Source organism: Salvelinus sp. IW2-2015, linkage group LG15, assembly GCF_002910315.2.
Source record: "Salvelinus sp. IW2-2015 linkage group LG15, ASM291031v2, whole genome shotgun sequence".
NCBI lineage: Eukaryota > Metazoa > Chordata > Actinopteri > Salmoniformes > Salmonidae > Salvelinus > Salvelinus sp. IW2-2015.
The window spans coordinates 34,351,389-34,362,085 of record NC_036855.1 but is presented as its reverse complement, the minus strand read 5'-3'; the positions used below and the strand labels follow the sequence as shown (position 1 = coordinate 34,362,085).

The 10,697-nt window shown below is 41.8% G+C and overlaps 1 protein-coding gene across 1 annotated transcript in view; it reads left to right on the top strand.

Moving 5' to 3' along the window:
- Positions 1-10,697, top strand: part of LOC111974367 (A disintegrin and metalloproteinase with thrombospondin motifs 12-like) — a 46,301-nt gene that overhangs the window by 1,913 nt on the left and 33,691 nt on the right.

The window sequence follows — 10,697 nt, the reverse complement described above, 5'->3', positions numbered from 1 at the left end:
CCCCTTTTCTAATAGAGGCCGGAATATGATCAATACCCATAGCTTGTAGGGAGGCAGGGTTGCCATGGTGTAAGGACTTGTAGTGCCTTGCCATGGGGTAGTCTTCATTGCCTACCCGTATGGCGTACTTGTGTTCCGCCAAGCGGTCTTGAAGGCGTCTCTTTGTCCGTCCAGTGTAGAACACCTTGCACTGTGGACATTCCAATCTATAGATGACATGAGTGGTTTTGCAGTTAATGAAATGCTTGACGTAATACTCCATTTTGGAAGCTCTGTCAACAAAATACTTCTTCTGTGCAATATTCCTGCAATGGTTGCAATGGTTACATTTAAAAGAGCCCTTGGGTTTGTGGTCAAGACAAATTTTTTGAGAGTCACCCGGAAGATAACTGTGGACTAATTTGTCATTTAGGGTAGGACATCTCTTAAAGCTTATGACTGGTGGCTCAGGAAAGACTTGGCGTAGTAGCGTATCACTTTGGATGATTCCCCAATTATTTTGAATGATTCTTTTAATGTTCTCTGCTTCAGTGCTGTATTTTGTAACAAAATACACTCTCTGATGTATCACGAGGCACTCCCCTTCGCAACAAGTTCTCTCTGTCAAGTAATCCAGCCCTTATACCTGCATCTTTCAGGACCTGAACGCTGTAGCCCCGATTCAAAAAGCGATTCTCCAATTCAGCAGATTTGACACTGTAGTCTGTTTCCTGATTGCAAATTCTGYRGACTCTTTGGAATTGGCCATATGGAATATTCTCTTTTAGCCTTTTGGGGTGAAAGCTGTCTGCCCTCAGAATGGTATTCCCATCTGTAGGCTTCCTAAAGATTGATGTGTGCAAGCAACCTTTGTCATTTTTACTAATGTCGAGGTCCAAAAAATGAATGTTATCCTTGCTGTATTCCATAGTTAGTTTGATGTTAGGGTTAATGCTGTTAAGGTATTGGTGGAAGGAAATAAGTTCATCTTCTGAGCCGGACCAAAACAGGCAAACATCATCAATATAGCGTCCCCACCATATAATCCGGTCAAATAAATGGTTATTAGAAGGATCCAAAATGAAGTCATTTTCCCATTTACGTAAGTACAAACCAGCGTAGGAATGGAGTATGGAGTATGGAGAGCGTTTGCACATTGGCAAGATGGCGGCATTAGATCGCCTTTGCCCTTCAGGCGCTGTTTGGAGGATGCATGTCAAAGCTGTTAAATTATACTAGCAATAATGAAAACAATAAGCTTTATATTTTAGTCATTTAGCCGACCCAACTTACTAGTGAGTGCATACATTTTTGTATTTTTCATACTTATCCCCGTGGAATCGAACCCATAAGCACCATGCTCTACCAACTGAGCTACATGGGGACAATAAGTGATTTTGTTTGGGGGTAAACTGAAGAGAGAAGATTCAAGTTTATTAGGCTATTGCTATACCATGTTAAAACCCCTTTTTTTCCAATTTCGCCTGAAATGACATACTCAAATCTAACTGCCTATAGCTCAGGCCCTGAAGCAAGGATATGCATATTCTTGGTACCATTTGAAAGGAAACACTTTGAAGTTTGTGGAAATGTGAAATGAATGTAGGAGAATATAACACAATAGATCTGGTAAAAGATAATACAAAGAAAAAAAAAACTGTTATTTTGTGACACTCCTCCCCAGTCAGCACGCACTCTTTTGGCCGGCGTATCAAAATGCGTAGGGAATATATCGTTTAGAGAGCGTTTTTGCACATTGGCAAGACAACACCAGAGACATTCGAATAGAATGTTGATGCCTGGCCGACATATAAACATCTGCAAGACATCTTGTCAATGTGCTAACGCTCTCCATACTACATCTTCCCGATGTATCATGTATACATCGTGACTACTTTGGGCAGACGTACAATACCAGTCAAAAGTTTGGGACACACCTACTCATTCAAGGGTTTTTCTCTATTTTTACTATTTTCTACATTGTAGAGTAATAGTGAAGACATCAAAACTATGAAATAACACATATGGAATCATGTAGTAACCCAAAAATTGTTAAACAAATGTAAATATATTTTAGATTATTCAAAGTAGCCACCCTTTGCATTGATGACAGCTTTGAACACCCTTAGCATTCTCTCAACGAGCTTCATGAGGTAGTCACCTGGAATGCTTTTCCAACTGTCTTGAATGAGTTCCCACATATTCTGAGCACTTTTTTGGATACTTTTCCTTCACTCTGCGGTTCAACTCCTCCCAAATCATCTCAATTGGGTTGAAGTTGGGTGACTGTGGAGGCCAGGTCATCTGATGCAGCGCTCCATCACTCTCCTTCTTGGTCAAATAGCCCTTAAACAGCCTGGAGGTGTGTTTTAGGTCATTGTCTTGTTGAAAAATAAATGATAGTCTCACGAAGCGCAAACCAGATGAGATGGTGTATCACTGCAGAATGCTGTGAAGTGTGCCTTGAATTCTAAATAATCACTGACAGTGTCACCAGCAAAGCACCATCACACCTCCTCCATGCGTCACGGTGGGAACCATACATGTGGAGATCATCCGTTCACCTACTCTGCGTCTCACAAAGACACAGTAGTTGGAACCAATAATATCAAATTTGGACTCGTTTGTCTGCTTATTTGAACTGTTCTTGCCATAATATGGACTTGGCCTTTTACCAAATAGGGCTATATTCTGTATACCAACCCTACCTTGTCACAACTAAACTGATTGGTTCAAACGCATTAAGAAGGAAAGAAATTCCACAACTTAACTTTTAACAAGGCACACCTGTTAATTGAAATGCATTCCAGGTGACTACCTCATGAAGCTGGTTGAGACAATGCCAAGAGTGTGCAAAGCTGTCATCAAGACAAATGGTGGCTACTTTGAAGAATCCCAAATATAAAATATATTTTGATTTGTTTAACATTTTTTTGGTTACTACATGATTCCATATGTGTTATTTCATCGTTTTGATGTCTTCACTATTATTCTACAATGTAGAAAATAGTACAAATAAAGAAAAATCATGGAACGAGTAGGTGTGTCCAAACTTTTGACTGGTACTGTATGTGTGCTATCTGGGCCCCAATTCTGATGTCTACAAGATCTACGGCCAACTCTGTGATGCTGAGCGGCCATGTGACGGTGCAGCGCGAATGCATTTCGACCTCCTACACTCACAGCCGCCCTCCCGCCAACCTTCTAAATGGACCGCAATCCACTAACAATATACCGCTGTCAGGCCGACATCGGCGAGGTGTATGTGCGCTGTCTGAGTAGTTGGGCCAGTGTAATCCTTCTCCAATGCATCCTTATACTTTTCTCTGTGATTCAGTGATCAATATAAGGCTTCACAAATTAACCACATTGAGAAGCAGGTAAAGATAACTGAAATAAGGAGATATGTACCCTCATTATGATTTAGCCACATTGATTTAAGCTTAGATAGGACTTTTCGTATGTGTAATTTCTTGCCCTGTTTACCATTCACATATTATAGAAGCGGCTGCCTCCCCAAGGTCAGACTAACTTCTTTAAAATATACAGGAGAGAGACTTCAGAGAAGTACTAAAATATGCAGAAGAGGATGTGGTCTGGCTGGTCACAGTTGAGCAACCCCTCAGACTGACAGTACTTTGTCTGTTGGTCCGGCCTTCAAAGATTTCCTGACTGTTTGCAGAAAGACTTTAGCTTCATAGCCCCCAAACGTCTGCATCTGCCGCCTCTCCTCGGTCTACTGGGAGACTCTGGCTCTCTTGCATGCTCTTTCTCTCCTCCTTCTCTCCCGTCTCACCCTTCTTCTCCCAAATGTGTCTTCTACTCTCAGCTCTCTCTCTCTCCCTGAATCTACAGTGTTATGTTTCTCTTTGTTTGACCACAGAGAGTACGTTTGAGAATGTGGCTTCTATGGCTACTACTTACAAAGAGGCTGAAGTAAAACTTGGATTAGTGTCACACACAAACAAGGCGGCAGTATTTTTAGAATTCTTGTATGTTTCTTATAAGAAACCTACTTTTATCTACAAAGGAAAGGAAGACTTACATCACAATGAGTTTTTCTCTCTGTCTGCTGACCAGAAAACAGCTGCACAGCAGAGAGCGACAAAGGGGAGACTTCCGTATTGTCCCTGATTTATTTACTGTAGTGGAATTACCAAGAGGATATGGAAGAGGAGGAACTTCCCTCTGTATTTGATCAGACTTGTCAGTAAATGGCCTGTGATGGATGTCTCTCAGTGTTTACTCTCGTCACATCAGGAATGCCTCTGCTGCAAGGTCTTGTCTCAGTGTCTGTCAGTCATGTTTGGTTTGCAGTCGCTCAGTAAGCCAAACCTTGTAAATACATGTCATTGAGTATATACAGCTGTTGTGATTGTGAATGCGTTTGGGTTAGAGCAAATAGACAGGGAGTGTGCAAAGACCTCCCTGCATTTGTTATCCAGTTGCTCCTAAAGGGTTCCTGGGCTGTGACCCCAGTAAGATCACACCAGATAGACTTCACTATTCAACGTTTCTCCAGGTCCCCAGGACGTTAGGAGATGCCATCAATGCTGTCCACTAGGGGCAATGTGAGCGCGTATTACCATCTAGTAGGCTCGCGGCTTGCTACAGAGTTGTGGATGGGGATAGAGGATGGGCTTGAACCATGTGCTTCAGCTTTGAGGATCGCAGGTTCAATCCCGGTGCCGGGTAATCGTAATGTTTTTTCTTCCTGTTTTAACCTTATCCCATACCTTAACCATTACTTAAACTTAACCGTTACGTTTTTTTATGCATAACCGTCAACTTTTTTCTGTTTTAACAACCTTTACCTACCCTTACTTACTTTCACTTCATAGACGTTTTTACTCATTTCCATGTAAAGGACCCATGAGAACCAATATGTGAAGTTCATAGAAGTGTAACAGTATTGCTTCCGTCCCTCTCCTCGCCCCTACCCGGGCTCGAACCAGGGACCCTCTGCACACATCGACAACAGCCACGCTCGAAGCATCGTTACCCAACGCTATTAGCGCGTGCCACCGCTAACTAGCTAGCCATTTCACATCGGTTACACTCACCCCCCAATTGACCTCCTCCTTTTCCGCAGCAACCAGTGATCCGGGTCAACGGCTTGAACCAGGGACCCTCTGCACACATCGACAACTGACACCCACGAAGCATCGTTATCCATCGCGCCACAAAAGCCGCGGCCCTTGCAGAGCAAGGGGAATGTTCAGCCATTTCACATCGGTTACAGAAGCATATTAAATTGTGTGTCTAATGAAAGCCAAGAGTATATATTTCTGGGAAATTAAGGCATAGATACATTTTTCAACCATTTTCCTTCTTAAAAATTAGGCTTAAAAGTAATGGCTTGGATTTCTGGTCAAACTGATGGAAAAGGGGTCATAGAAAACGTCTACCAGAAAAAGTCTTAAAAGGTTTTAGAAATACATCAAAACACAATAATGTTGAAGTAAAGACCCCTGCCAACTAATATCAACACTTGAATAATTTGAATAAATTATTTACATTCTGTAAGTTTAAGAAACATTCGCTTGTGCCTTGTAATTTCGTTACCAAAACCCACATATCTTTAAGATATTTTCTCATTTCTCTCCCTCATGAGGACGGAGGATAATGCAAGTTCAGGTAGACCTACCAAATAGTGTTTTTACTGATATCCGTTTTTGTTTATGTGTTATTAAGTGATTAAAACTCGTAATTCGCCAACATAATTACAAGTAACGGAATTACTGCAATTAATTGGCTACAATGGGAATTCATAGTAGTCACAAACCACAGTTGGGTCACCTGCTACTGTCCTCCCTTCCACTGGCATACTGTTATGTTCATCTCATAGGGTCTCCTGGTATTGTCCTCCCTTCCACTGACATACTGTTATGTTCATCTCATAGGGTCTCCTGCTATTGTTCTCCCTTCCACTGGCATACTGTTATGATCAGCTCATAGGGTCTCATGCAACTGTCCTCCCTTCCACTGGCATAATATTATGTTCAGCTCATAAATGTTTTCTTTCTCTTTCTGTCATCTGGTGGTCAAAGCGAGAGTGTGAAAACAGTCTGGACAACCCCTCCCTCCCTCCTCTCTCTTTTCTCTCTCTCCAGTTAATGTTACCTGTCCCGGCTTACTGGCACCTACCCATGTGAGCCCCCTCTCTTTCCATTTACTGTAACCAGTATCCGCACCCACTGAGCACCAAACGTCCATGGACGTTGAAAAATAGTTGAAAATGTTTGTCGATTTTTGGTCCGGTGCTTACTTACGTGTCCTTTTCCAACAATGCAGAGTTAAAGATGAAATAGAAATAGTAACAGGAGGAATAAGTACACAGTGAAAAACAATAACGAGTAAAAATAACATGGCTATATACAGGGAATAAAAACCATTACCAAGTCAATGTGCAGGGGTACGAGGTCATTGAGATAGCTACAGTATGTACATATAGGTAGGGGTAAAGTGACTAGGCATCAGGACAGATAACAGATAATAGACTGAGCTGTAGCAGCAGCTTATTTATGTATGTATTTATGTATGTAGTGTGTGTGTCAGTGTAAGTATGTGTGAGTGTAGTGTGTAGGTAGAGACCAGTGTGTGTGCATAGAATAATAGCCTGTGTGTAGAATAATAACCATATACACTATACAGTATATACAGAAAGGTATGTGGACACCGCTTCAAACTAGTGGATTTGGCTATTCCAGCCACACACATTGCTGACAGGTGTATAAAATCGAGCACAAAGCCATGCAATCTCCATAGACAAACATTGGCATTAGAATGGCCTTACTGAAGAGCTCAGTGACTTTCAATGTGGCACCGTCAATGGATGCCACCTTTCCAACAAGTCAGTCAGTTAATCGAATTTCTGCCCTGCTAGAGCTGCCCTGGTCAACTGTAAGTGCTGTTATTGTGAAGTGCAAACATCTAGGAGCAGCATTGGATCAGCCGTGAAGTGGTAGGCCACACAAACTCACAGAACGGGACCGCCGAGTGCTGAAACGTGTAACGCGTAAAAAATAGTCTGTCCTCGGTTGCAACACTCACTACCGAGTTCCAAACTGCCTCTGGAAGCAACGTCAGCACAATAACTGTTCATCTGGAGCTTCATGAAATAGGTTTCCATGGACGAGCAGCCGCACACTAGCCTAAGATCACCAATGCGCAATGCCAAGCGTAAGCTTGAGTGGTGTAAAGCTTGCCATCATTGGATTCTGGAGCTGTGGAAACGCATTCTCTGGAGTGAGGAATCACGCTTCACCATCTGGCAGTCTGACGGACAAATCTGGTTTTGGAGGATGTCAGGAGAACGCGACTTGCCCGATTGCATAGTGCCAACTGTAAAGTTTGGTGGAGGAGGAATAATGGTCTGGTGCTGTTTTTCATTGTCCTGACTCGGCCCCTTAGTTCCAGTGAAGGGAAATCTTAACGCTACAGCATACAATGACATTCTAGACGATTCTGTGCTTCCAACTTTGTGGCAACAGTTTGGGGAAGTCCCTTTCCTGCACAAAGCGAGGTCCATACAGAAATGGTTTGTTGAGATCGGTGTGGAAGTACTGGCCTGCACAGATCCCTAACCTCAACCCCATCGAACACTTTTGGGATGAATTGGTACGCTGTCTGCGAGCCAGGCCTAATCGCCCAACATCAGTTCCCGACCTTACTAATGCTCTTGTGGCTGAATGGAAGCAAGTCTAGATAACTGCCTTGAAACACATCACTTATTAGCAGTTCAGCACATCAGCATTTCTTGTACTGTTACACAAAATCAAGATAAACATTTTCCATCATAGTAGACATTGATTGTCTATAACAAAACTGACTAAACTCTGTTGGCCAATGTTAGATATACAGTTGAAGTCGGAAGTTTACATACACTTTGGACAGGTTGGAGTCATTAAAACTTGTTTTCAACCACTCCACAAATGTCTTGTTAACAAACTATAGTTTTGGGAAGTCGGTTAGGACATCTACTTAAGTCATTTTTCCAACAATTGTTTACAGACAGATTATTTCACTTATAATTCACTGTATCACAATTCCAGTGGGTCAGAAGTTGTCATACACTAAGTTGACTGTGCCTTTAAACAGCTTGGGAAAATCCAGAAAATTATGTCATGGCTTTAGAAGCTTCTGATAGGTTAATTGACATAATTTGAGTCAATTGAAGGTGTACCTGTAGATGTATTTCAAGGTCTACCTTCAAACTCAGTGCCTCTTTGCTTGACATCATGGGAAAATCAAAAGAAATCAGCCAAGACCTCAGAAAAAAATTGTAGACCTCCACAAGTCTGGTTCATCCTTGGGAGCAATTTCCAAACGCCCGAAGGTACCACGTTCATCTGTCCAAACAATAGTACGCAAGTATAAACACCATGGGACCACGCAGCCGTCATGCCGCTCAGGAAGGAGATGCTTTCTGTCTCCTAGAGATCAACTTACTTTGGTGCGAAAAGTGCAAATCAATCCCAGAACAACAGCAAAGGACCTTGTGAAGATGCTGGAGGAAACATGTACAAAAGTATCTATATCCACAGAAAAACTAGTCCTATATCGACATAACCTGAAAGGCCGCTCAGCAAGGAAGAAGCCACTGCTCCAAAACCGCCATAAAAAAGCCAGACTACAGTTTGCAACTGCACATGGGGACAAAGATCACACTTTTTGGAGAAATGTCTTCTGGTCTGATGAAACAAATATATAACTTTTTGGCCATAATGACCATTGCTATGTTTGGAGAAAAAAGGGGGAGTTTGCAAGCCGAAGAACACCATCCCAACCGTGAAGCACAGGGGTGGCAGCATCATGTTGTGGGGGTGCTTTGCTGCAGGAGGGACTGGTGCACTTCACAAAATAGATGGCATCATGAGGCAGGAAAATTATGTGGATATATTGAAGCAACATCTCAAGGGCATCAGTCGGAGGTTAAAGCTTGGTCGCAAATGGGTCTTCCAAATGGACAATGACCCCAAGCATACTTCCAAAGTTGTGGCAAAATGGCTTAAGGACAACAAAGTCAAGGTATTGGAGTGGCCATCACAAAGCCCTGAACTCAATCCTATAGAAAATGTGTGGGCAGAACTGAAAAAGTGTGTGCAATTAAGGAGGCCTACAAACCTGACTCAGTTACATCAGCTCTGTCAGGAGGAATGGGCGAAAATTCACCCAACTTATTGTGGGAAGCTTGTGGAAGGTTCCCTGAAACGTTTGAACAAAGTTCAACAATTTAGAGGCAATGCTACCAAATACTAATTGAGTGTATGTACACTTCTGACCCACTGGGAATGTAATGAAAGAAATAAAAGCTGAAATAAATCATTCTCTCTGCTATTATTCTGACATTTCACATTCTTAAAATAAAGTGGTGATCCTAACTGACCTAAGACAGGGACTTTTTACTTGGATTAAATATCAGGAATTGTGAAAAACTGAGTTTAAATGTAAGGTGTATGTAATCTTCTGATTTCAACTGTAGCTAGCCACGTGCTAACATGAGTGCTACTACTAACAGCAGTAATTCCAGATAATGGCTAACACAAACATTGGCTACCATGATATCCTGAACCACCAGGCCGTTCCTCTCCGGACATCAAAGCCACAATGTATTGTTCGTATAGGAGTTTTTTGATAAATGTAATTCAAATTGAGAAAATAGAAGTGTATAATAACATTTTCACTTTAGCATAAAGACCATTTCGATTGAATATCATCAATCTACGTTTTTAGGTTTGTGGTAATATATCGTGCAACCTGGCCTTTAATTCGGAGCAGATATTTAACAGCGTTTTGGGAATATGTGTTCCCAATAAAAAACAGAGGGAGATTTTGCTGTAATTCTGTTACCAAACTTTGCGTCTGCACAGTTCTTCCAGTAAATGTGGTTTTGTGAAATGGTCTGTGTAAATTGTTCAAAGTAGTCCTTGTACATAGAAATGATTAGTTGGTTAAATGTTGAAATCAGTGGTTTTTGTTTGGCCAAAATGTTTAAGTGAACCAATAAACTAGTAATATAGGGTGTGCAACTTTAATCATTTTTTACAGCTAGTCTTCAGCCACCATTTGGAATACACTGCACTAATCCTCAGGGCTAATCTACTATAGTGTTCCTTAGTAAGGAAGGAGGTCAGTGAATGCCCAGACCACAGGGCAGGCAGCCAGCTGTGGGAGGATACACTGCCAGGTCCAAGCTGCTGTAGAGGCCATGAGCACTCTCCAGAGACACTGAGGCACTCGAGCCACTTCTCCAAGTATGAAATGATGGGCCAGATTTAACAAGCGGTTGCTCCACTTTCCAATTTTATTTTCTGTTTTCAGGAAAGAAAACAATGAAACAGTTTTATCAAGAAAGTCTCAAGGAAACCACACCGGCCACGCTGAATGTGCGTGCCTTGCAAAATAAATGTACACATACATGTTATTCAATCATTTCACTTACACTGCTCGCACAACTGCTTAATCCAGCACTAAAATATAACTTCTATTTGAGACGCTCTACAAGTCCCCTCAATATTGGATATCAGGAAGACACAAACCCATGTGGATGCTGGAAAAACAAACGAGGAGAGATGTATTAAAGATGTTACTGAAAACTGTCTAAGTTTCCATTTTTATCTGTGGATTAATCGTCAGAGTAGACAAACACACGATTTTGTATGACTCCGGTTTAAAATTCTACAAAGAACCAGCTAAAAAGAGGACCATGTGCATGT